Here is a 26,123-nt window from a genome sequence, read left to right as displayed (position 1 = left end):
AAGTAGGAATTATAATAATAATTCTACAGTTGGATAACACCTTTATGCAATTAATTTAAATATTAAAAACCTTGATGAATAGTAAATGAAGAGAAATATAATTTCAAAAATATCGTCTTTAGAATAAGAGCTAAGGCTGTACCAAAACATTAACATACCCAAACTATTTTCTTCTGAAAAATGGTGGCAGAGATATGCTGGAAATAAGGATAGTTCAAGGTTTCCTGGAAGAGCTTGGTAACCTGATTAAAAGTAGAAGAAATCATATTTTTGAAGTGCAGAAATCAATGCTTGCTTTTCAAGGAAAGAGTCTATTTCAACATAAATCCAAATTTTGTGAAGCAGTATCTGTAATAGAAAATATATTTTTAATGGAATTGTAAATTGTTTATTTCCCAAAATTTATCCAGGTATTTAAGAAGTTATTATTTGTATAATTAAAGCACTCTTTGTTTTGTAATAGATGCTGCAAAAAACACCCAATGTATTAATAAAATAAAATAATGTAAAAATTGTATGATATTGTGAAGAAGGGCAAAACTGAATTTTATCCATAATTTGATTGTGTAAGTAAATTAAATTAGTTTATAAAATGTACTTGTAGGTAGAACAATCCTCTACCAAAGAAACCAAGGTATTTGGTTGTTGGTTGGAACAATTCTCTTATGAAGAAAGGCTGAGAGAAGTGGAAAAAATCAGTCCAGAAAAGAAAAGGCCTCAGGCAGATCTTACTGTGTGTTCTCTTTGAAAGCAAAACCAGTGAGAGACTCCAAGTCAGAAATACAATTTATTGGGAAAAGGGAAAAAGACAAAAATACATGCAATGATATAAAAGGAAGACCACTGACAAAGTCAGAATACAACCTGACACCCCTCTGGCCAGCGTGCTGGTAGCAGTCCGAATTGGAGTGGCTGCAGTACTCTTAGGATGTAGATGTGGTTATTGCATCTTCTTGGAAACCTGCAGAAAGGCTGCCCCTCTGTCTAGAAATCCCCAGATTTATCCAGGTGGGAATGCTTAGCTCCTCCCCCCTGGGCGGAGCATCTCATAATGGGCTGATGTTACTTGAGTCAGGAGGTGTGTCCTTAATCACCTGTTAAACAGAACTGGCTCCTGGAGAGTGTTATCTCTGAGTCATGTGGCAAGACATAGATGGGCCTATTAACAGGAGATAAGGAAAACTGTCCAGAGGCAACTGCTACTCGGATGGTAATAGGAAACATCATGGTCTTCAGTCTTGGACACTGTGACTTTCAGTACCTATAAATTTAGCTTATGATAAAGGCATCAAAGATATCAAGGCCTGTATGGACAGTACAAAAGGCAACAGTATTTTAAGATAAAGGTGGTGGTAACCTGGGGTGGGTTGCCCAGAGAAACTATGTTCAAGACCAGGGTGGATGGGGCTTTGAGCAAACTGATTTAGCAGAATGTGCCCTTGCCCATGGCAGAGTTGGAACTTTATAGGTCCATTCTCACTCAAATCATTCAACCATGCTATGACCTTTAGTAGTAAAGAATTTATTTATTTGATTTTTACTGCTAAAGACTGAAACAATATGAAAAATTAGCTTTCTTAAACAGTAACTTAAACAGATAGTCTTTTAATGAGCTCCCTATTAAGGAAGAACCAAGAAAATGTGTAACATATATAGGGTTACACAGGACTTCAAAACTTTTAAGATTTTTTTTCTTCTTTAGTCCTAAAACATGATTAATTAAAAAATCATAATCATTTCTCTAGATATATTCTGTGGCAATTGGAATGTGAATCATAGTTCTGTTTTTCCTGTTAATGTACACTCTAATTTTAAAAATTAGAAATTTAATAAGCTAAAATCAGTCTGAAAGGTTTTATTTCCATTTATGTCTGTGGTGGATTGATTTTGCCAGACCATCAGGCCCAACCCAACTACTCTCTTATTCTTCCAGCTCAACAGAGGAGGGGAGAAAATAAAACCAAAAATCTTGTGGTTCACAATAAAAACAGAAAGATCACCAAAACACCCAAAATCAAGGAAACTTGAGAAAAATTAATTTAATTTACTGGCAACTAAAAATAAACTTGTATGCTGATGTCCTGGTTTGTAAGATAAGCCTGTATTCTATTTGCCATCTGTTGGAGGTTGGGCAGGTTTGTTATCTCTTCCAAGAACAATGGTTTGCTCCGAAGAGGTAATGGTTTGTTAATGGGCCATTGACTGACTCACTGCAGGGCTGGTAACGTAACACCATCCCATTGTGAGATGCTCCACCCAGAGGGGGAAGCCGAGCACTCTTTTATTGTATAAAGGGGTACCTTTTGGGAGACAGAGCAGCTCTCTCTTTGCGGGATTCCCAGAGAAGCAGCTCCTTTCGGCAGGATTCCCAGAGAAGCGGCCGGAGCGCGGTGAGGCGGCTGCGGCAGCGGAGCTCAGAGGTGGCCCCGGCGCAGAGGAAGACCGGCCCCACTGCCACCAGATCTTCAGAGAAAACTATACCCTTCTAAAGATCACCACTTCAGCTGCAATTCATCAGCCACTGCAAGAGGAGAAGCTGTCATTTCAACTGGACTGCTACCAACACCCCCGAATCCTCAGGTTGTGCACTTAATCACTAGTTTTGTTTGTACCAATTGCATTTGCCTTTTTAAATTGTTATCTAGTTTTCTCCTAGTAAAGAATTGTTACTCCCATTCCCATATCTTTGCCTGAGAGCCTTTTAGTTTAAAAATCCTGGTAATTCGAAGGGAGGGGGTTTACCTTCTCCATTGCACAGGAGGCTTTTGCCCTCCTTCACAGACTCCTGTCTTGTCAAACCAAGGCAGCTGAGAAAGAAATGAAAAACTAAACCTCCTCTTCTCATTCCCCCCAACAATGTGGCACAAAGGGATTGGCAAAAACGTGGATGACTGAAGCTGGAAGCGACCTCCTGAGATCATTTGGTACAGCCCTACTCTGTTCAGACAGGGACACCCATTGCTGGTTCCACAGGATAATGTCCAGGCAGCATTGAATATGTCCAGTGTTTGATGCCACACAGCCTTCCTGGGAAACCTGTGCTCACTCATACTCACAGTAAGAAGTGTTTCCTGATGTTCAGAGAAAACCCTCTATGTTGTATATTATGCACATTGCCTCTGGTCAACACTAAAGAGAGAACCAGTTCTACTGCCTTTGTAGCCTTGTTTCAGGTGTTTTTTGCACATTGATGAGATCTCATGGAGTTTTCTCTTCTTCATCCTCAACAATCTTAGCTCTCTCAACCTTTCTTGGTTTGCAAGATGCTCTAGTGCTTTCATCAAGCTTATGACCCTTTCTAATTAGTTCATGTCCTTGCTGTTCTCGGGAACACTAAAGTGAACAAAGAACTCCAGGTGGAGTCCTGTCAAGTACTGAGTAGAAGGGAAAGATCACCTCCTTTAACTCAGGGACAGCATTCCTTTTACTTCAGCCTAAAATGCAGAAGTTACACTTTCATTTAAAGTGCATTTGTGAAAAATACAAATACTTAAGGTCAACCTCTAGGTTTTTAGAAAGTTGTATGGATGAAGGCATATGTGCTTAATGTAGCATCTTATCCAGAGTAATGACAGAAGATTCACTGGGGTATTAGCCATAACCTCTAGACAGTTAATCACAATCATTACAGTACATTCTTTTTTGTTTTCTGTCTTCCAAGATGGAAGTGCTGAGAGAAACAGCTTTCATTGTTTGTTTACTGCATAAATTATGTTCAAAATACCATCAAACCTTGGTGATGGGCAAAGAAAAGCTAAATAGTTGATTTTACTTGAAGAATGAATGTCTCACAAATATATTTCACAAGATAAAAGATCATCTCAACTCAAGGTTGCTGTTTGACAGCCAGATTAGACCAGATAGCACCTAAATTTATCATTATTCCACACTTCTAAAGTCAGACTGGTGACGAATATCCAGGTCATAACAGAAAGGTGTTCTAGTTGACAAACTTGCTTAGTACTCTTACAATTAGCAGCAGGGGACAAGGAAGAATAAAAATGGTAGCCTCAGCATTCTCCTTGACAGGGGTGAACTGGCTGTACAGAGACAATAATTTGTCATTAATCTTGATATCCTGTTTTGTGAATAACAAAAGGAATCAACTGCATGCTATCTTTGCATGGCAAAAAAAAACCCAACCCAAACTTGGAATTTCTCATGTCTGCCAATAAGCTTCCAAACCAAAAATGTATTTTGAAAAAGAAAAATATGCATAAGTAGTAAGATCTGTCTTTGCATAACTAATTAAAAAAGGATAATGTAACATTTTAATGATCACGCGGTTTAAAAAATACATTCCCTTTTAATTTTAACTTTAAAGTTTTTATTTTGTGCAGGATGCAGTGGAACTTATAAAACAGGAGAAGGGGAGATTTATTTTCTTTTGCATATAACAAAGATTGCTAATTGCATTGCATGAATAGTGGTAGTTGCAAGCTTCAGATGTGCTGTGAACACCAGAAAAGGGCTGTGGGTGTGTGTGTGCAGGAATTATGAGGTGTGTTTATCATTGGGTTTGTAGGGGGCTTTTCCCAGACAATGCACAGAGCTAAATAACCAAATAACCATCTAGATACATTTTATAAGTTAAGAAAATATGTTTGGGTAATGGCTTTGCCAAGAAGCATGTCCTCAGTCCACCAGAGTGTTTGTGTTTCAGATACACAAATTAGTTTCAGGCCAAGCCTAGGAATCAGCAGTAAGTGGTCTTTTTAAGTGAAGAATGAGATACTGCAGTACCAGTTAGGTCACTTTTCTTCCTCTCAAAATGTTACAAATATTTCACACCCAAATTCCACTTGTCTTGATAAAGCCTTCTGTCTCTATGTTCCTAAAGTTACAGCACATTTTCTTAGTAGATCAACTTGGTCTGACTATTGTTTTCTTATTAAGCAGTATCCTTAAGACAATAGCTGAAGGAGGAGCCAAAATAATTTTCCAAAGTGAATTTAAGCATTGATTCTTCTGTTTCCAACTAGCTAGGAAGTAAAAACTCCTCTGTATAGATGTTCAAAAGAGGACCTAAAGCTTTTGCCTTTTATTAAACTGCAGACACTCATCACTACTTCAATATGGTTTAGTAGCCTTTCAGCACTTAGGAGCACTTTTTTCCTCCCGGCGCATAGTGGTCATTCATGAACTGGCTCAAGACACTGCAAGACTAAGATGACTGCAGCCCTCTTCTCTTTGTTAGACCTTTCTTAAAGGTCAACAATAAACAAAGGAAGGACAAAACACTGCTTGGATCTATAGTTTCTATGGAGTTTGAGCCATCATATAAATCAATAAAGATTTACATCCCTTAGTATAAAAAGTCAAGCATTTATTATGACATCTTCAATATATTTAGTTTTTTGCAATGTTTATATAAGGTCTGAAGAGCGATTACACTTGTGCAAACATATTACATCTATGGCTAATTTTTTTCACTAAACACCTAGAATAAAAATCAGATAATTTCTAACTGTTTTCTCTAGTTCCTTAATTTTTATTTCAATTCCTATTTTTTTTTCTAAACTTTTTAAAAAAAATTAACATATTTTCCTCGACACTGAGTTATACTGCTCTATTTTGATGCTGTTTCAGTCTCAGCTGGTGAGTGGGGAAAGGAAGCTATATGGGGGAAAGAAAAGCAAATAAAAAATTCAGAATTCCTGCTACATCACTGAAATTTTAGTCCACTAAAATTTTAGTAAATCACAGAGGATAAAAAAGGACATACATAATTAAAGGCAGATTAAATGCAGGCTGTTTGAGTTGTCAATTATGTGTTTCCAATTTTGAACTACTTACACAGAAAGAGGAAATTTTGTATTATTTAAGAATGCATATTTGAGTTTTCCACATGGAAATGTTTATCTAAGTTGAACATTCTACTGAGCAACAGGTAAACATGAGTTTAACAGAATTGTTTTGCACTTTATTTCAAAAGTCACATCTCTGCCATCAAAACATCACATAATCTGCAAAAAAAAAAAAAAAAATAAAATTATGCAGTGGGTTCCTAAGGACTTTCCATTTACTGCATATGTCACAAAGCACAGACATTACATAAAACAAACATTTAAATTTGCAAGACAAGGCTCAAGTTACAGGTATCAAAATAGCATGATTATTAAGGATGTTATTTCTCCAAGGATTCAAAATTGACTAGGCTTACTGTTTCTTTGGAATTATCTTAAACATATATGGTATCACTGAACATTTGGAAAAGTAGGGCATAGATGTGGGTCCAATACATAACACATCAATAATTTGATCTCTAAATCCTTTTCCAAACCATTTCCCAACATTTTCCAGATTACAGTAACTAGAGGCCAGATGAGGACAATGTAAGAGCATGTAATTGCCAAAGAAATATTAAACTGCCGACTAAGTTTATATATCAACAGATAAATGTTTGTGATTAGACTTGGCATGAGATTTGTTATTAGGAAGAAATACTGTCCCAGAATTTAACAACATGTTTTAAGCATTTTTAGTTTTCTTTTGTACTACAAATTTCCTGCTGTTTTCCAAAATTTTTATCCAAGATAGGCACATGCTATGTTTGAGTTCTGCTACAAAGTACTACAGTTGGCTTTTACAGTGTCTTTCTTTTGACTTCTAATTTGTTGCAGAGTATTCCAAAGTATTCCATGATTGTGCATTAATTCTGTTAGGTTGAATATTTCTTGCCTTCTTGCTTCTGGTACTACAGGACAGGAAGAGACAGCAAGGTCCATATGACAGTTAAGATATGATCAGAAACTCCAGGGGACTAGTTCATAACAAAGGAAACAAGCCATCTGAAGATTTCCCAGTTTTCTGTCCTCTCTATCCTTTCACGGCAAATCTATGTCAAGCTGTAAGTGATAAATTTTTTGAGAGAAACTGAAACAATATTTTGTAATTTTTCATGTTTATCTATGCATTAAAGCAGAAGTATAAACAAGAAATTATTGCAAAGCTCCTTGTCTCTAGAACACTATTAATTGATATTCACATTAACCACTTTCAACCTTTCAGGCACTATCCATGGGGTTCACTGTGACTTGCTCTGAAAAATGAAACCCTAGCACCTCAATACTGATTTTACAACAAAGAAATTAGTTTCAGCAGTTTTTTAAATTAAGAAAATTTTAGGAATAAGAAAATAGGAAATTTTATTCAGTTTCAGGAAGTTACATTTCATATTTTAGTGTCCATCTTCTGCTTTCCTTAATATGTAGAATGAGAGGAACTAACTGCACAGTGTCTGCAAGTGAAAGCTCAAAAAGTAGGCTATAAGGTAAAGGTCTACAGCACTTTTCATACCCCCTCCTTCTTATTCCCATCTCCTAGCCATGCTAGTCCCTTTGACACTGTTGCGCTAATACCTCATCTTTATATACATGTACATGTGTATGAAGCTTTTGTCAAGCTCTTCCTAGTAAAAATTCCACCTTTAACAAGAGATGTCAAGATTTACAAATATATGGGAGTAGAGAAGCAACTATTGCAGCTGGTCCTCTGCAGCAATAGGACTCTATTTTTTATTTCTTCTTTTGTCTTCCAATTTCCTTTTGTCAACTGGGGCCAGCTTTCCTCTAATAATTTTGTGCATATCCAGAATTTTGATATCTCAAGACTTGTCCCTGTGGAAAGAAAACTGTCCAGGGAATATGTAATCCCAGACTTGTAAAAGCTGCAACTGTTACTTTATGGAGCTGAACAGTATTAAAATATCAGTGAAATTTTTTATCGGATCCAATGATGCTTTTAAAAAAATTCTGACTGACACAGAGCTGAGATAAAAACACTATGGCATAAAAAAAGGTTTTTAAAAAAAAATCACAGGATTTGATCTATGAAGACATGAGAGTAACTATTCTTTTATCAAAAAAAAAAAAAAATGAGTAAGGAGTAAGACAGAGAAGAGGATCATTATTAACTTGACTGATTCTCTTTCATAGCATAGAACCAAAAACCCCAAACCAACCAAACAACCAAACAAAAAATCAGAGGATTTAATCTGCACACATAACCCAATATCTACGTAAACTGTAATATTAAACTTGAAAGATATTCAGTCTTTATATAAAATTGATGAATAATCCTTCACCATAGAAAAGCAGCTTAATTTTAATTAGTAGCAATTAGTGTTAAAGTTTCAGCATCAATACATGTTTCCATATTGTATTCCACACATAACTCAGACAAGGTTTGAATCTAAGAATTAATGTGACTGTACATGTCACTAATGCTGATACCAGTGACACAATAGTACGGTTTTACCTCAGAATCAATGTTAATTTGTCAAATTTTCAATGCTCCTGATAAAGGGAAATTTTGCAATGCAGACTGGCAAAAATTAAAGCTTATCATATCAATATTAATTAAAAACCACTACTCAAAAGCCCCTCAGTCATGTATCATAACTCATAAATTATATTATACTCTGATATAGATTAGAGTTTAAACACTAGATCTGCAGCATCTTGGAGTTTGTACTATATCAGAATAACTCTACTAGTTATAGGAAATTGCAGTCTATTATCTGATGCATGTACAATAGAATATTCCACGCAGACAGAAATTTTTAAGAGCATGTAAAAAAAAATCTGATTGACTGAGGGAATTTTTTTAAATAATAACTGCTCTTCCTTATACACACTCATTTGTCCTACTAACTTGCAAAGAAATCCTTTGTTCATCTTCCATAAAGTTTTCTATTCATTCAATTCTGGATTCTTTCTTCTAGGCTGCCACAAGTATCCCAGACAGGAAAAAAAAAAAAACCACCTGGGTTGCACTATTACCAAAATATGCTGAGATTTAGCTGGAAAGAAAAAAGGAAGTATTCTACAACACAAATATATGGGCAAGATTTCAGGGCAGAAGAAAATTATAACAGGCAGCTGTATAAAATAAGACATAATATGGATAAGTAACAGCTCCTATACTGACCATACCCCACTTGCCATTTTGATGGCAGAGCTCTACGTATTCCACCAGCATTTGGAAATAATTCAGAAGGTAATTTAAAAAAATATAATTTGAGTGCTAGGTTATTATATTAAAATCCAGTAGGAAAAGTAAATACTCTTAAGAATAGTCCTTTATCATTTGGCTCACAAAAACCTCTTAGACTCCTGGCTTTTTGAAGTCAGTGAATGGCTGTACATAATAGCACTCCAAAGCCATGCAAATATTTTGACAGCCTGTAAACAACACCACAATGAAGTAAAAGCTCTGCTCTCATTTGTCAAATAAAAACCTAAGAGTCACAATTTATAAAGTTATGGACCCTTTGCTATATGAAGTTGAACTGAAGAAATATCTTCAAACAGAAAACTTAATTTGTCTCAAGGTAAGAGAAGCTCTGAAATTTCAGTTGGTTTTTGGTTTTGGGTATTATTTATTTGATTAGATTTGGATTTTTTTGTCTTTGGAACAAAGAAAGGAATTTATCTTCTTTGATTTAACAAAATTATGGTGCTTTCTAATAATTTTGAGTCCATCTGAAATAAAACAATTATAGAAAGTTGCCCATTTACATGTATACTTGAAGAAACATACAAAACATACACTTCAGTAGAAGCAAAGAGATTGTACTTTTTTATAGAAATCACCTGCATCTTCTTTCACTGTCCCATCACAGATATTGAAAAGTTCAGTGAGCCAGAAAAAAATTTAAAGACTTAGACTTACATATATTTGTAGGTGACTCGATAAAGCTAGAGACCAAGGAGAAGCAGAGTACATTTTGACTGCCTTTTAAGTGGCTTCATCACCAATTCACCAATCTCCGTTTAGAGAGAAAAATGACAAAACTGCATTTTCACAATGAAACAATCCTAAATAGTCCATCTAAAATTAGGGTGGGTATTTTTTTTGTTTGTTTTTTTTTTTTTTTTTTTTTTTTTTTTTTTTTTTTTTTGCTGTTTAACATTTGATAAATAAGAGGATAGATTTGTACTATGTGTAAAACTTATTTCTAATATAGTTTGGGTTTTTTTTTCCAGTTATCACAGTTTAGCAGATGCCACTCAGTATTATTAATCATTTGAATGAAATACAGAATTTAATTAATCACTTAAATGTGAGTCTTAGGCACTAGATTTAGGGAGTAGAGAACATAAAGAATGTTGTTTTTCATTCCCATTATCTAATTCAGTAAACAGTATTTTCAAAAGAGTTCAAATGTCATCAGTTATGAGTCCATTAATTCATTATCAGCCTTCCTGGATCCTTTCCACTGTACCTGGGAATTACTGGAAAACTCTCTCTCCAGTACAGGATACCCTTTTTTGCAATCAGTATGACATATTGTGCTTGAGAGATGGGGCAAAATTAATCTCTGAATGTAAGCCTATGCCATGAAGTCATTGTCATTTCATGAACTGACCATCATTTTTCTATATTTTTGTAGGAGACTGACAGCTTGAATAAAAAAAATAATTTGGAAAACCAAAGACTTCTGAAACAAGGAGGTCATGGATAGTTACCAAAGTGCTATGGGAATTGCTGGCAACAGGTGTGGCAGCAATGAGGAATGACAGCTTGTACAAGGGCTGCTCTGGCCACTGTCAATGGGATGGCAAGATTAGGTAAGGCAGAGGCCAAAGACTCCCTCCATCTGCCAGAAGCCTGGCTAAATTAACTCAGCACAAGTCCGTGAAACATGTCAGCTGTACATCTCTCTGAGGCTCTCTTGACGTTGTTTCACTTGGATTTGCACACTGAACAAATAGCACTCCAGGCCTGAAACACTCAGATGACAAGTTTCCCAGCAACATACGAGAGTGCCATTCAACTCTGTGATTTCGTATTTTAGTAAAAAGAGGAAAATGAAACTGAACACAACCACCACAACTCCAGCCTTCAAGAGCTGAATACTTTTGCTTCCATATCTTACCATCACCCTGAAGTGTCCAAGACACAAGCCAAGGATCCACAACATGGCTTTATTTAGCAAATAGTATTGCCACCTACAACTCTTATACAGTAATTGTTGTCCTCTAGCACTCCTGCATTCACCACGTCCAGGATCTGCACCTACCTCTTCCCCTTTTTTCCTAAATCACTACTTATCTAAAAGAAGTTAACCTTAGTGACTGACATCTCATCTACCACAAAGAGGTCTTGGTTGCAGTCTCTCAGGCAAGTTTCCCTGAGATTTTAACTTCTCGGTTCTACAAAAACCTCCCTCTTGGCGCCTCCAAGGCTGGATGCCCCCTCAGCAAACACAGCCAGGACCACCAAAACATTCCGCTTACAGCAAACCCAGCAGCAATCTGAGCCACCTACCCTAGCTCCAGGCAGGTGATACAAACAGCAAGGTACATGGCCATAGCACAGGCCTCTCAACAGAGGGTCCCACAAAAGAGTAGAAAGCAAAACAGATGACTCCAGGTCTCTGCCCACCTTCTCACAGCCCACTCCTTGGCACTCCATTCCCTCACAGAACAGGAGGCTGCTCCCACAGCAATGCTATGGCATAAGACTACCCTCCATCACCCTGGCCCCTGCCCAGTACTCCCTGGCCCCCAGCTGTCCTGTGCATGGCATGAGTAGCTCCTTCCCACACTAGAAGAAATTTTCCAGAAGGTTCTTTAGGCAGCCCAAGCCTCCAGTTGGATCCCTGGCCCTCAGCCATGTCAGGGTGTTACTCACCCCACAAAGAGTGCCTTGGCAGGAGGCTGAAACAAAGCAACCCTTCGCACACCTTCAAGGGACATTCAGCTCCAGTCATTGAGATGAGATAAGAAGCGTGAGAAGTCTGTATTTTTCTCTCTGCTTCAGTAGAATTCTGGCCATGTTTGTGCATTGCTTTCAACTCATTTAAGGGAAGTATTTTTCCCTAACTTGAAGCCACCCTAACAGCAGCTTCTTGTATCATTAAACCAATTATATTATTGATGAACACATCTATCACAGTCTTGTAGGTTAAAAAGAGATGCTTCTTGTTATTAAGCTGTATTCAAGCACAATCAGTTTCAACTACAGCCTCTCACTTCTCTGTAAATAGAAAATGTTAGAGAAACTGGTGGATTTCCTCTTCTTTTTGGTGAATATTTACCAACAGAGGAAGATATTTCCTCAGCCTGAAGGAAACAGAAATGACTAGTTCCTCCCCTAGTTTGCCCAGAAGGGTGATCAGTATAAATTACCTTATTGACTGATGGCTCTGCACAGCACCCCGTGTGCTTCAGTGGTCTCAGTAATCAATATGCTAAATGTGGGTAAGGAGCTACTTTACAGAAAAATATTACTGCTAGACAGGCAAACGGTTTTATCTAGATGCAGAGATTGTTTCCATTTCAATTTTCTTGGTGGATAAATTTTAATTTTTAGAGTCCTGGAGCAGTGGGACTTTTCAATTTTCAAGCAAAATCTTCTGAGATGTGGTTATAGAGACACTGATATCTACAACTGTAGATATCTATATGCACTTGTGTGATTACTTGTAAATAAATTGCATTTGTAATTTCAATGGAAGTTATATCTTTGCATGTCAAATACAATTCTCAGGCAAGATAATGCATAGGAAAATAGGCAGTTTAAATAGAGGCATCTAAAAAACTTATTTGAATTTGATTAAGATTTTATTCTCTCAGTACATTAAGGAGACTATTATCTACGTAATTCTAAAACTATCCTTGAATAATTCATTCTGTAATTGGCAAAATCACCAATATTCAAAGGAAATTTAAAATAAGTCTTCAGGTTTTACTCTTAGTAATTTTTAATGTATGACATTACATTGAGAAACCAATGCTGCATGATAAAAAAGGAGCATTCCAAAGTTCAAATTTAGACCTAGAATGTTTTGTTTGTTGATTTAGTCTATACTTTCTAGTATTAAAAAAAAAATCTTGCATTTCTCATGACATAGAGGCATTAAATATTATTTCACATCCTGAAAGTTATGCTGTCGTAGAACATTTTTAACAGTGTTTCAGGGCTTCCTGAGTTTTATGAGTTACATCTAGAAGAATTATGTCTATTCTGTAAAAGCATAATACTTCTCAAACTATTTTCTTCCAGAGAAGAGAGTGGGAGAAATAGAGTAGAAATGTCCATTAATACAAAATGATAACATGCAGACTTGTAAGAAAATAAGAATGGTTGAATTATATTTCTGTGGTCCTTATCAAGATTAACAATCCTATGTGTATGGTTTGTATTAAAGAATTGATTTATTGTTTGAGAAAGAATTGTAAGGTCAAACAACAATAAAAATCAGGGCCTTCTTTACATCTTGCTTTCCATTTCTTAAACAAGGAACTTTATAGAGAGACTTTTTTTATTATTTGTTAAAACTGTGTACAAAATTGTTAAGTATATATATCTTTTTGCATCTAATGTTGTGAATAGTGCACAGTATTAGGCACAAGGAAAAGTACCTGTGTTCATGATGAGAAAACGACAGTGCAAACAACTCAGTGTGGTACAAAATCACAAAATTAAGTTACTGGCTTCAATACTTTAAAATATAATGAACTAAGAAGAATTAAAAATTATGGTAATTATTATGACAAAATATCATCTTACATATAGTGTATTAGCCAAAATTTAGTATATTAACCAAAATTTATATGCCACTTTATGGCAGAAAAGTTTTGCTAGCTCAGAGGAATTAAACATCCTTCTTCTTGGAACTCTGGAAGCAAATGATGTTTAGGATCTGATTTCAGGACAAGTAGATTGCCTGTGAGAATTAGGGACTTATTTAGGTTATTTAATCAATTATTTTGATTATTCATGCTATTTTTTTGAGAATAGGGATGAAATTTCCAGTGTACTCTGCATTTTATCTGAAATAAAGCTAAGAGTGGTGGATCTAATGATTGTTTGCGATCTTGAAAGGAAATTCTGTAGTGACTCAGTTGTACATACACATACATCTAAAATGAAAGAGAGATTTTAAAACATCATGTAAAACATCCCTATATCTTATTTAGGTTCAAGATAATACTACCAAGATAATGGTATTTGTGGAATGTGTTATAATTTTGTTTACTACTTTAAATTACCTTTAAAGTGGTAATTTAAATTTTATCTTATAAGTAGAACATTATAGTCTCCTAGTGCATCCACTAGCTATAGTTTTGAACAGAGTTGGGGTTTCTATTCCCTAAAGATTATACTTTAATGTCCATAAGACTTCAAATACTGTATTTCCAGACACGTTATCATTACTGAGAGTAAAGAACATGGGTTATGTTGAATTTTCCTAACTGACACATATTTAGAAAGTGCAAAAGTGCAGCTAAATCCAAAGTGGTTCATACATCATCTACAATAAAAGCTTACTACAGGGTGACCTAATTATATTTAATTTTATACCCAAGTTGATGATTTACTGAAGGGTGTGGAAATGAAACACTCATTAATAAAATAAAGCTTTTTCAAAAAGCAGAAGAGCATATTCAGCCCACATGAAACATTTATCTAATCAAAGTGTAGAACACCTATCACTTTAGTGACTAGAGATTCATTAGCTAAAAAAACCAGTTAAAGAAAAAACAAACCACAAACAAATATAACTAAACTCCTCACATTATTTTAACATCCTTATCCTCCCCAAATTAGAAATTCCAAATAGCTACAGACTTCAATAGCTGACCTTATGTACTTTTCCTAATAAAGGATAATGTTTCCTGCCCTGCCCACTCTGGCACACCAACTCTCCCAAAAAGATAAAGGAAAAAAAAATTCCTCTCAAAAGACAGGAAAACTGGAGAAAAGTGATACAGACTTTGATGCAGACCTTGATAAACAAACAAACGGGAAGGGAAAGGAAGGGAAGGGGAGGGAAGGGAAGTTACACAGCTTTCTGGTCCTGGATACAGGAGACTTGCAAAGAAGTTTTAGTTTTACAATTGGCATCTTCAGCACAGAACACTTGAAACTGTGCCACCAAGAAAATGCCAATTCTTTTTAGCACAAGTTCTAGACTTGAAGAATTGTGTAAAATCAATGGCAAATGTATCAGAGACCCATAACTTCTCCAAATACAAAGGAGCAGTGCCAGCAAATCCCTCCTATATGGACCCAGCACTGCATCCCACCGCAGCTGGGCTGGAAGAGGTCAGGCTGAAATAGTTGATGCTATCAGTGTTAGGTAGGGGGTTTTTTTTATCTTCTAGATACATACATTTTCTACATTGAATACTTTCACATACCGTACAGCATTTCTTTCTGGATTTTAGCATAAATCTAAAGCATCTGCAGCTATCTTATGGAAGTGAAGATGATGAGTAGTTATAGAAGTAGGAAATACTGATATTCCTGATATATGCATATCATATGCATATATCATATGCATATGCATATCAGGACCAGTAAGACTGGTCCACAAATCATTGTCTGAAAAATGTTCATGGCTAAAGTATTTTTTGTTCCTCTTGAGAATGCTAATGATCACAGAAACAAAGAAAGTACATAATGGTAGACCAGAATGGAGATTCACAGTATATAATTTAGTTCTTAGTAAATATCTATTGGCATACCCTTATGCCAAGATTTATACAAAGTAATGAAAGATACCTCTCCTCAAAGAAAAGAATTTTAACTGCTTTGCATGATAAAAGCTTATGGATGAGTTAATCTTGATGCCCTGTAAATCTTGACAGCAGTTCTTGCAGTAGGGCATCTCCAAAATTTTAAGGCAGGAACACTTAGTTATAAAAACAGGTGAAGAATTTAATGAGTTTCAGATACATGTATATATACCCGAACCAAAAAAAAAACCAAACCAAAAAAACAACAACAAAAAAAAAAACTAGATGCCTAAGAGAATTATAGAATCATCAGACACAGGATTTTTGTTTAGAAATATATGTATTATAGTTGGACAGGTTTTAAAAACAGCATGTTTTTCTCTTTGTGTAGTATAATTTAATTAAATTCTTTAAAGTTACTAAGAAGTTTGATATGTCCCAAGCATGTTGCATTTTCTGCACTTGGGCAAGATGTTGAAAAGATGAGCTAGAGTGAGGTTGATATTGCACATCACATTAGAGGCAGGTATGTATAATTATCTAGCTGTTCCCCTGGAAAGAAACCGACTAAACTGTGCTATTTTAGAGTAAGGTACAACTCCAGTTTGAACAATTTTCCTAAACAGTACAAAAATTGTGACAAGAGCTACTAATTTTATATCTACATCATTTCACTGATGTTGTCCTCCTGATCCCATCCATCTGAGAGTTAGTCAGGTCAAAGAATTGTAAGAGCTGTTGTGGCAGTCAAATAGTATATGGATACAGAGTGCAAAAGAAAAATCTTTTCCCAGTGTTCTCCCTGATTTTCAGATTAATGTCTGTATGACACGTATGCTTGATCATGCTCCTGCTCATGCAATTAAAGGATGATTTTCCATTTTTTGATGGACACTGTAGAGCTTTCACACTTTGCTCCAGCTTTGCTGGTGATAAACCACCTCATAACAGCTGTAATCCCAGGCACTGATATTTGTTTTAGTGGCATAAGGTAATAAAGAGCATGTACTGATGACATTGCTATAATTTTACCAGTTAGATTCTGTACTGATGTATAACAGTACCTAGAATTAATGGACAGACATCCAAGATTGAGCCCCTTGAATATCATCCAAGCTCACCTGAAGCTGCTTCAAATTTCCTGTGACTCCGAAGAGGGCAGGAAACTGGAAAGTATGTTTCCCCACCAGAAGTTACTCATTATTTCATTTAAGAAGATAGGTTCAAATTCTGGTTCCACACACAGTATTTAAAAGTTATAGTCTGTTATAAGTTAATTAAAAAAAAAAAATAAAGGATATGTTTATATTATTTAATCCATTTCAATAAACTGCACCAGCAGGAGGAATTTTCAGATGAGCTTGTTCTTATTTACACATTAATTTCAGAACTGTCCTTACACATCACTACAGCTCTGATGTAGAGAATTAGGAATTACTAATGCATGTTAAGAAGCTAGGAGGAGCAAAACTACAATTTATTTTCAGAAGTTTTTAGAACTTGATGAACTCTATGTATCCCTATGAAAAAGACTTCTAGAGCTGAAATTTATAGAATTTAAAAGAATATAGTATATTTTTACTTTCTGGTATACATAATTTCCATATGCTGCAAAATATTGATACTGTCATTGTTAAGTATTCTGGGACACAAGAGCTTCTACCTTCTGATCATTACATAGTATTAAGAACAAAACTATTGTTTCACTATGTTAAAAAAAAAACAATTATCATAATTTACTAATTTTTGACAGTTCATTTTGTTTACCTTAACAGCATTACTTCTCACTCTCAGCTGCTCTGCAGAATTTTGTTCACTCACTCTATACTCCACAGATTGATGTTAACAGTCGTAGACCAGACAAGGATTTATCCATGTCTTTTTCCAGAACCAAACATAATCAGTGTTTTGCAAAGGAACAACAATTTTGGCTCACTTCTAAATATTTTGGAATTCAAACAAACCCAAAAATTTAAAGGTTTTTTCTCAAAACTGTCCCATGTGTTTTAATGGTAGTTTGTTGCATGCTGCTCAGCAAAGCTTTTCTGTCATCACATCACAGCTTTAAAGCAGATTATGTGAACAAAGTGTTTTTAATATAAGGGAAAATAGCATTTTGTTAGGGTCCTGGTACCTGATGATCTGCATTTCTTGGTGACACCTCTCTTATAACTTGTACCTTCAACTGACTTCACAATCAACAAACCCTTTTCTTTTATGATACTCAAGGAATAAGTTTGGTTTCTACATGGCTTTATTCCTAAAAATTACAAATTTTCTCTAACAGGGAGACTATATACTATATACTTCTTTATATACTTATATAAACTATATACTTCTGTGTGGAATATAGACATTGAAGGATAAGATTAAACACAGGTACATGCACATGTGTATGCACATGTATAATAGATTCATTTAATTGCATGATTTGGGTTGGAAGCGGCCCTAAAGATTATCTAGTTCCCTGATCCTAAAGATTATCTACCCCTGCCTTGGGCCAGAATGCCACCGTCTATATTTAAATAAATAAATAAATATATATATATATGTAGGATTATATGTAAATTTGAGGAAGCTGCAGGTGCTGTTTCAATGCAATTTCATTTGCTTTGTCATTTTTTCCCAGTAAAAATTTTAATAAATTTAAAAAATACAAAATATTCTGCTTTTCATTGTATTGTGATGTGTATTTTAGATTGCATTGTTACTGCTTATCTTTAAAATATTTTGACAGTACATGTAATAATTGCTTTTGTAAACTACTTCTAAAATCTAGTAATTTGAATTATTCCCTTCATATATTATGGAAAACATTAAATAGGAAAAAAAAAACCCCTAAGTATTACTTATTCGAGTACTGTTTTTTCTGTTTTCAACATTCATCAGAGATTAATTATTTGTTCATGCTTAATAAAACACCCCAGACTCTTGCCATTTTCATTACCTGAAATTACTTCTGTCAACTTTAAATTATATCTGTTTACCATAATAATACTTTACATTTACACAACAGTTTTCATATAAAAGTATTTGAAAGTGCTTTGCATAGTATGTTTATATAATGGATAAATTAACCAACCAGTAAATTAGAGTTACCTCTGGAGGGAAACTCTGCAGAAACTTTGTGCCAGACTCTTACATGGGTTTAATTTGTCATCTTTTACATAAAATTTCACTGATTTCAAGGAAGCAAAGAATACAATTAAATTAAACTGTGTTTTATAGAGGAGAAAAGAGTCTTGCTACTAGGGTGCTTGACTCCAGCCAAGAAGTGGTCTCTGCTTCATGCTTCTGACACTTCCTGTCATTCCTCCAGCAATTTGTTTGGTCTGATTTGAGCCTTAAAAGAAGTCATATGATCATAGAATATCCTGATTTGGAAAAGCACCAAAAGAATAATTAAAGTTCAACTCCTGGCCCTGTACAGGATGACCTAAGAATCACACCAAGTGCCTGAGAGCATTGTCCAAATGCTTCTTGAGCTCTGTCACGCTTGGTGCTGTGACCACTTCCCTGGGGAGCCTGTTCTGGTGCCCAACCACCCTTTAGGTGAAAAACTTTTTCCTAATATCCAGCCTAAATCTCCCTTGAGAAGACTCCATGTCATTCCCTCAGGTCCTGTCACTGGTCACCACAAAGAATAGTTTAGAGTCCCGCTTCTCTTCCCCTCATGAGGAAGTTGTATCTGCAGTGAGGTCACCCCTCAGTCTCCTCTTCTCCAGGCTGAACAGACCAAGTGACCTCAGCCACTCCTTGGATGTCCTCCCCACCCATCCACCTTTCACTATCTTTGTGGCCTTCCTTTGGATGCTCCCTAATGGCTTTATACCTTTTTTATATTATGGTACCCAAAACCACACACAAGACTCTAGGTAAGACCTCTCCAGTGCAGAATAGAGCGGACCAATCACCTCCTTTGACTCCCTGGCAATGTTGTGCCAGAGGAATTACTAATAATAATAATGCCATGCCAGTTTTAATGACTGTTCATGTTTACATAATTAATTACTTGAAATGCAAACAAATTATAGTTAGCTTTAACCTCCTTTTAGTAAAGAATAAGACCTCTTCTACTAACAGAAAGATAATTTGTATGATGCTGAATTTGCAATGTGCTAATAATATATCTAATGAAGATAATCTTAGAGTTTGAAGCATCAATTATCTATCTTAGAAATAATACTTGATTTATTCCATATTTTTAACAATTGCATTATATTGTATGAACCCCTGTCTGTGTAGAGCAATAAACAAAGTATCTTGAGATCCTAGTTGGACTTTCTAGATGCTGTTTATTAGAACAAAGTTCTTCATTGATATGTAATAAGATAGTTGCTATTAAAGAATGTAAAAATAGAGATTATTCAGATGTGTAGTAAAACCAACAATTAACATTTTTTAATCTCTTTTTTAAAATTTCAAGTTAGTTACATAATACTCCTGCGTTGAGACTGTCATGCATCACAAAGTGTATCAGTCTTTTTTATTTCCTTTTTTTCTTGAATGGAGTTGATATTATTGGAATCTCTCTAAGCTAAACAATTTAAAGTAGCAAGTTGGTTCAGGGTAGGCAAAACAATTTACCAGCACGGGATTTTTTTTCATTCAAGGATGGCAGGAATAAGAAAATTCTTCAAAACTGGAACAGGGGGACAATTCTTTTGCTTGTCTTGTGACACTCATGTTTTTCCTGGCCTCACCTCAGCATGACATTGCAGTGTTTACAACTACCTTGCTATGCTTTACAACAAATTAAATTCTATTCCTTAGCCTGCAATAGACTATTCTATAGTTCCTTCTGAAGAATCACAAGTATCACAAGTAATGGTAAAAAGTTTACAGCCCCACAAGAAATAGTACAAACTTCACAACTGGCTTCAGGTCCAGTGGTGCAATGAATCTACAGAAACTAAAGGGTAATAGGCAGAACAAAGTTGTTGGAATTTGGCTCACAGTAACTTCAGTGTAGCTGCTCATATGAGTAAATGTTTTCAGAGTTGAAACTTTCTCATTTTGTGAAATAGAGTGATCCAAAAACCCTGATCCCATACTTAGCCATTCCGAAAGTAAGCTGTGTAAGGGAAGAGTATGTCACTTCTAGATACTCTAGGTTCTTTTCAGTTCAATATAACAGTACACAAGGGATTTTTTTTTTTTTTTAAGCTAGTTGCACCATTATTCACAATTATTCAAATAAATAGACTTTAGTTTCTTGGATATAAGTGATGCTGCATATTCGTATTTGTAATCCCAGGGATTACTTCAAAATTTTTGCTGAATATGTTTACTGCTTCTCCTTTATGGGACATAAAGTAACTTCTACACAAAACCATTGATTGACAGTAAAAGTTTTCAGTTATGTGCAATAAAAATATTCAAAACAAACCGAACCCTCTCCAACAAATGAACAAAAATAGATTGTTAGCAGCTCTGTATCATTAAAATGGTCTACACCCAAAATAAATTAATTCAAGAATAATTTTTTGGTAAAAAATATAGGAACTATCTGTATCTTTGTATTGCAGTTTGCTGTGTGGTATCACAGGAGGAAAGAGCCCCCTAATGGCTTTAAGTTAGCTAAGGAAATAAAAACAAATTTCACATTCTGTGACTTCAACCTGGAAAGGAATGCAACATTAATTTCAAAAAGATCAAATTAATCTTTTGAGAAAAAGATGACATAACTGATTTAGTTTAAAGTGTTTCAAAAAGTCCAGTTTAACATTAACAACATCAAAGACCTGAAAGAAAATGCACTGTTTGTAATATGCAAACTTTTAACTCTTTCACATTTGTGGTTTTTTCATGCAATTTTTTCTGGATCTGGCAAAAGATAATTAAAATATTTAATTTGGAAATTAATAGTATATCTTACAAGTAGAAAAATATGAATGTAAGCTTAACTAATTGTTTGGGTTTCTGATTCTCTTTTGTGCTTTAAATAAATAAATATAAGGTTCAAGTGAAATATTCCCATTGCAAAAAGAAAACTTAACTTTTTAGTGTTATTTGCAGTTTCATGGCTTAGATGTAACCTTGTAACAGACATTAATCTCAAGGGAAAAAATTTGCTGAAATCGCAGAATTACCGTGATTTTTTTTTCTAGTCAGAAAATTATAAGGTGTATTTAAAGAGCCCAGTATAGTGAACAAGACTTTTCAGAGAGAAAAGAGAGATATTATATGAGCTGTAGGAAAGCTTTTGAGCACAGATAAAGGACTTTTTTGCTAGTCAAACTGCACATGAAATATACTGAGGCAGGCCTTAAGCTTTGCAAGAATACAAAGTGAATTAGACATTCAATTATCTTAGCTCTTTATAGAATACTGTCTATGTTTGGTAAATCTAGCTCTCAATACCCATGTCTTTGTCTCAGTGCTAATATTTTCAGTCAGGTAATTAAAATGTAAAGGGTTTCCTTCCATTATTTATGGTCAGATTCTGCACTCTGATTCTATAGTCAATGTATGCTGTGCTCACCTTTGGCAGTATTTTATGGAGTAAAATACCACACAATAAACCTATGGTGGCAAAATATGCTCCCAAGAGAATTTCTGGCTACCTGGAAAGAGTTTTAGAAGGAAACATCAAAATTGCTGACATTTGTGTATATAAAAAATAACACAAATACTATTCATATAGAAGATACAAGGTATTAAAATACCACAGATGCTATAGTTTAAGTAAGCCTTTAGTTCAGGGTCATCAGTTTAGTTCCTGTTTTGACAATTGTCGTGGTTTGACACGGAAAGATAATTTTTCCCCAGAAGGAAGAGGTCAATTTAGATATTGACCAATTGAAAGTAGACACACCTCTGAGAACACAGAGGGGTTGAAAGCAGAATTCCCAGGGGAACTCGCTCTCTTTGGTTCCGGTCAGCGTGCAGTGCAGACCTTCCCCCGCCCAGCCACGAGCTGGGTGGGGGAGGGGAAGCCCCCATGGCCTGAGAAAGGTAGGCTGAAAGCCCCAAGGGTGGTGAAAGGACTGGAATCGGGCTGGCCCCTGCAGATGGAAGGGTGGAAGAAATCTGGGATGTCTCCATTTCCCCCCCCAGAGTTCCTCTCCCGAGAGGGAGAGAGAAAGCCGCAAGGAAGGAGGAGCGGGGGGAGCTGCTGCAAGGTGCCCAGTTGTGTGGGAGTTGCTGGATGTCTGGGCATCGAGCCATCCTGGGAGTTCGGACTTTTAACCCTTCCTTGAGAAATGAAAGCTTTGTGAATTTTCCTTTCCCCTCCTTGGTTTGAAAGAGAGGAAGAGGGACACCTTGGACCCTGGGATGGGATGTTGGAAGGAGGAATTCTGGATGGGAGGGGGACAAGGAGTGGCTTTTGGCTGGACTTTTCCGTGTTAGCCACAACCTGAACCAAATCTTCTCCGTCAAGAGGGACTGTGTTTTGGGAGGATGCCAGTGAGTCAAGAGACCTGCTTCAGCTGAGAAAAAGACAAAAGTGGAGTGAACAGAGAAAAGGTTAGGGGGTTTGTGGTGGTGCCCCCTTGCCCTGGAAAGGAAAAGAGAAGAGAAGAAGATCTCTGTTCTTGAGCCCTCGGCCCCAGGGGAAAATGGGGGGGGACTGTGGTCCCAAACAATGAAAAACTGAACTGTTGTTTTCTCCCCTCTTGGCAGGGCATCCTTGAAAGGAAAAATCCTAAAGGCAGTCTGACCATCCATGCATTGGTGGTGAGAGCACTGTGCATGGAAAGGAGAAGGGTCACCATGGCAAACTTTTTCTCCGGGCGGTGCCATGTGTGACATGGAAGCACAGGATGTGGCAGTGTGTTTCTTGGGGGGTCTGTGGCACAGGGGAGACTCTGTTCCCTTGATGGACTGAGTATCGATTGTCTGGAGGGTGGAAACCTGATTGGGGTCCAGATTGTGTCTCACTGTGGTTTGTTGGATTTGGGTGGTGGGGGGGGAGGAATGTTTTGCAAGGTTTTCATTTGGATCTTTGTGTGTTTTTTTTTTCCCTTCTTTAGTTTTCTCTTTTCTTTTGTAGTGGTAGTTTAATAAAGGTTTTTTCCTGTTATTAAGCTTGGGCCTGCTTTGCTCTATTCTAGATTCCACTTCACAGCATTCAAGGTAGGGATCACATTTTCATGGGGGCACTGGCATTGTGCCAGTGTCAAACCATGACAACAATGCTTATTCATATGATACTTCATGGAAGACAAAACTTTCTCTTAAGTATTGCATATTTTATCCATGTGGGCTCCTAGATACCCCCTTCAAATTATTGTTAATTTGTAAAATATCTCTCTATCTACCCAAGGTCTTCAATTCTTATATGTCTTTTAAAAATGATAAATAATCATTTTGGCAACTCCACTTCTCATTTGGGTTTTTGAGAAGTCATTAATTATTTAAGTATGGTGTTTTATGGAAATTTATTAAAAATGTCTTGGTAAAGGAAGTGACGAAAGTACTTTTCTGTAGTTGTGATTCTTTAGTCATTGGATAAATTGGATTACATATAGATCCACCTCCTAGCAGTAAGACCTTGCTATAGGCAGTTTCTTAACTAGCCAAAGCATTGAAACAGTGTACTTGACTGAGTCAAAGTCTACTTAAATGCTTGTATTAATAGATTGATGCCTCTACTCCACCCAGAGGGAATAATCACAATATCTGGCATATGAAAAATTCTGTAGTATGGAACAAGGGGCAGAGTGCATAAACTGATGAGGAAGGTGGTACATGTTGTCACAGCTGACAGGAATATGCTGCTAATGAAGGACCTGTGTTAGCGTTATGCTCCTGTGGCCTGTAAACATCCAGTCAATCAACTTCCTGACATACTTCAAATCCAAAAGCTGGGTTATTTCAGATATAGTCTATCACCTTCAAAATCACACCAAACTATCAGAATCTATCACCTATGACAGCATAACCACTTAAAACACAGCTGAAGGAAATACATAGAAACTTTATGTGCAGCTCTGCAGTAAAGAGACAGTAGAGTCAATGTCATACCAAAACAGGCAATCAGTCCATGGGATGGCTGCTTCAAACATACAGCACAATGTAACAGAATGTCATAGGTTTCATATTTCAAGTCATAAGCCTTGATCTTTGCTTTGCAGGCAGAATGCTAGCAATAACTACTATATCGATAAAAAATAGCAGTCTAATGATAAATTATTTAAGGCTGACCGTATTTGCTCAGCAGTGGCATGCTTGCAGTAGAAAGACAGATACTATTTCAAACTGCTGACAAGCACTGAGAAATCCTTCAGATAAATTCTCTCTCTACCTGGCATCACAATATGTACATTAATAGATCAATATAAAAGAGCTTGTGTGCCATTATTACTCCAGACTGTTTAGCGTGTGTGGGACAAGATACATTAGAACATCATCCAAGTAGTTAGAAATAATATTTTCTGTTTGTTTCATTCCATTCACCTAAAGGGTTAAGCATGATAAATGCAATGCAAACACCATGTCCTGTGAATTTTCTTTAAGTGTACATAACAATTGAAACATATAGTCTGTGAGTGAAAGAAATACAAGTGCAAAAATGCATTCTGAGAACAAATGCCAAAGCTTGTATTTAACATGCAAAGATACATAAAGAATAATTCCTTTCTTATCTGCTCAGAAAAGCAAATGATAATTTCCTTACCTGGAAGATCAAACTCTGTATATCATCAATAATATGTGAGGTAGGGGGAGAGAATGAATTTTTGTCTTCTGTAATAAGCCTTTCTTCAGAGAAGCAGAACATGAGAGATGTAATTGTAAGTGAAAGGAGCTATTCCACGATCCAGTCTGTCATCAGTTGCACTGGCTTAGAGCTGTCATCCTCTTGCAAATGAAAAAAGGGTAGCTCAGCAAGTTCTCCATGGAAGGAGCTCAATATCAGTGTTATCAGGCACCAGCTGTCACACACTGATGCTACAGTGGGTACAGTCTCCCTCTATTGCAGGCTTTCTCTTGCTTGCTCTCCCTCTCTCTCACCCTGATGTTCACTCAGCTCTGAATCTGAGCTCCTTCAGCTGCTGTATAATCAATCTAGCCTGTCTCAATCTAATAGGTCTCTCTTTAACCAGCCAATCAATAGCACAGATTCCACTGCTGCTCCCCAGGGTCTTTACCAGGAGCAATACAAAAAATAAGATTTTGGCCAGCAGTTTAACTAAGTATTTTTCATTATTTTATCTCTGTTCAAGAAAAATTGTTTAGGAGAGACCAGGCTCAAAGCTATCTTTCTCAGTGTTTTTTTGTGATAGTTACATAAACACACACATTGCACTGCAGTAGTATTCTTAACACTTTAAAATTTTTACCCATTTTACATGTTTTAGAATGCATATTTAAAAACAAAGAAAATAAACACACACACACACACACTACCCCCATGGTCCACTCTAGAAATGAAGCTGCATCCAAGCCTCAGGGTTTGTGTTCAGAAAAACCCAGTGGTGTGTACTGTAACTGAAATTGTTTATGGCAGTTGTGGAAATTTAACATAAGCCAAGACTCATGAGAAATTGGCTTCACAAACTGTGTTCCTAACCTGTCAGCTTGAACTAACTTTTTCCTACACTGTGTTTCACCTTGTGCATCTTGTGGGAGGTTATGTGGGTTTTGTTCTTTGTTTGTTTGGAGGTCTTGTTTATTTTTGTTTGCTTGGAGATTTGTTGTTGTTTG

At 36.1% G+C, this 26,123-nt stretch overlaps 1 protein-coding gene and 1 long non-coding RNA gene across 3 annotated transcripts in view; one reads left to right on the top strand and one right to left on the bottom strand.

The window, feature by feature from the left end:
* CDH18 (cadherin 18) overlaps nt 1–25,467 on the bottom strand; it is a 526,665-nt gene extending 501,198 nt beyond the window's left edge. For both annotated transcript variants that reach the window (XM_021526413.3, XM_031503961.2), the window contains exon 1: nt 25,096–25,467. The gene's annotated coding sequence lies outside the window, so the exon portion shown is untranslated. The remainder of the gene's footprint in view (nt 1–25,095) is intronic.
* Nucleotides 22,300–22,916, top strand: LOC144246757 (uncharacterized). Its single transcript, XR_013340441.1, has 2 exons — nt 22,300–22,430; nt 22,533–22,916. It is a non-coding gene; the product is annotated as an uncharacterized LOC144246757 (long non-coding RNA).
* Nucleotides 25,468–26,123: the final 656 nt, after the last annotated feature.

This window comes from Lonchura striata, chromosome 1 (genome assembly GCF_046129695.1).
Source record: "Lonchura striata isolate bLonStr1 chromosome 1, bLonStr1.mat, whole genome shotgun sequence".
Classification (NCBI taxonomy): domain Eukaryota; kingdom Metazoa; phylum Chordata; class Aves; order Passeriformes; family Estrildidae; genus Lonchura; species Lonchura striata.
Note: the sequence above shows the minus strand (reverse complement) of the source record. Positions and strands in the feature narration are given on the sequence as shown.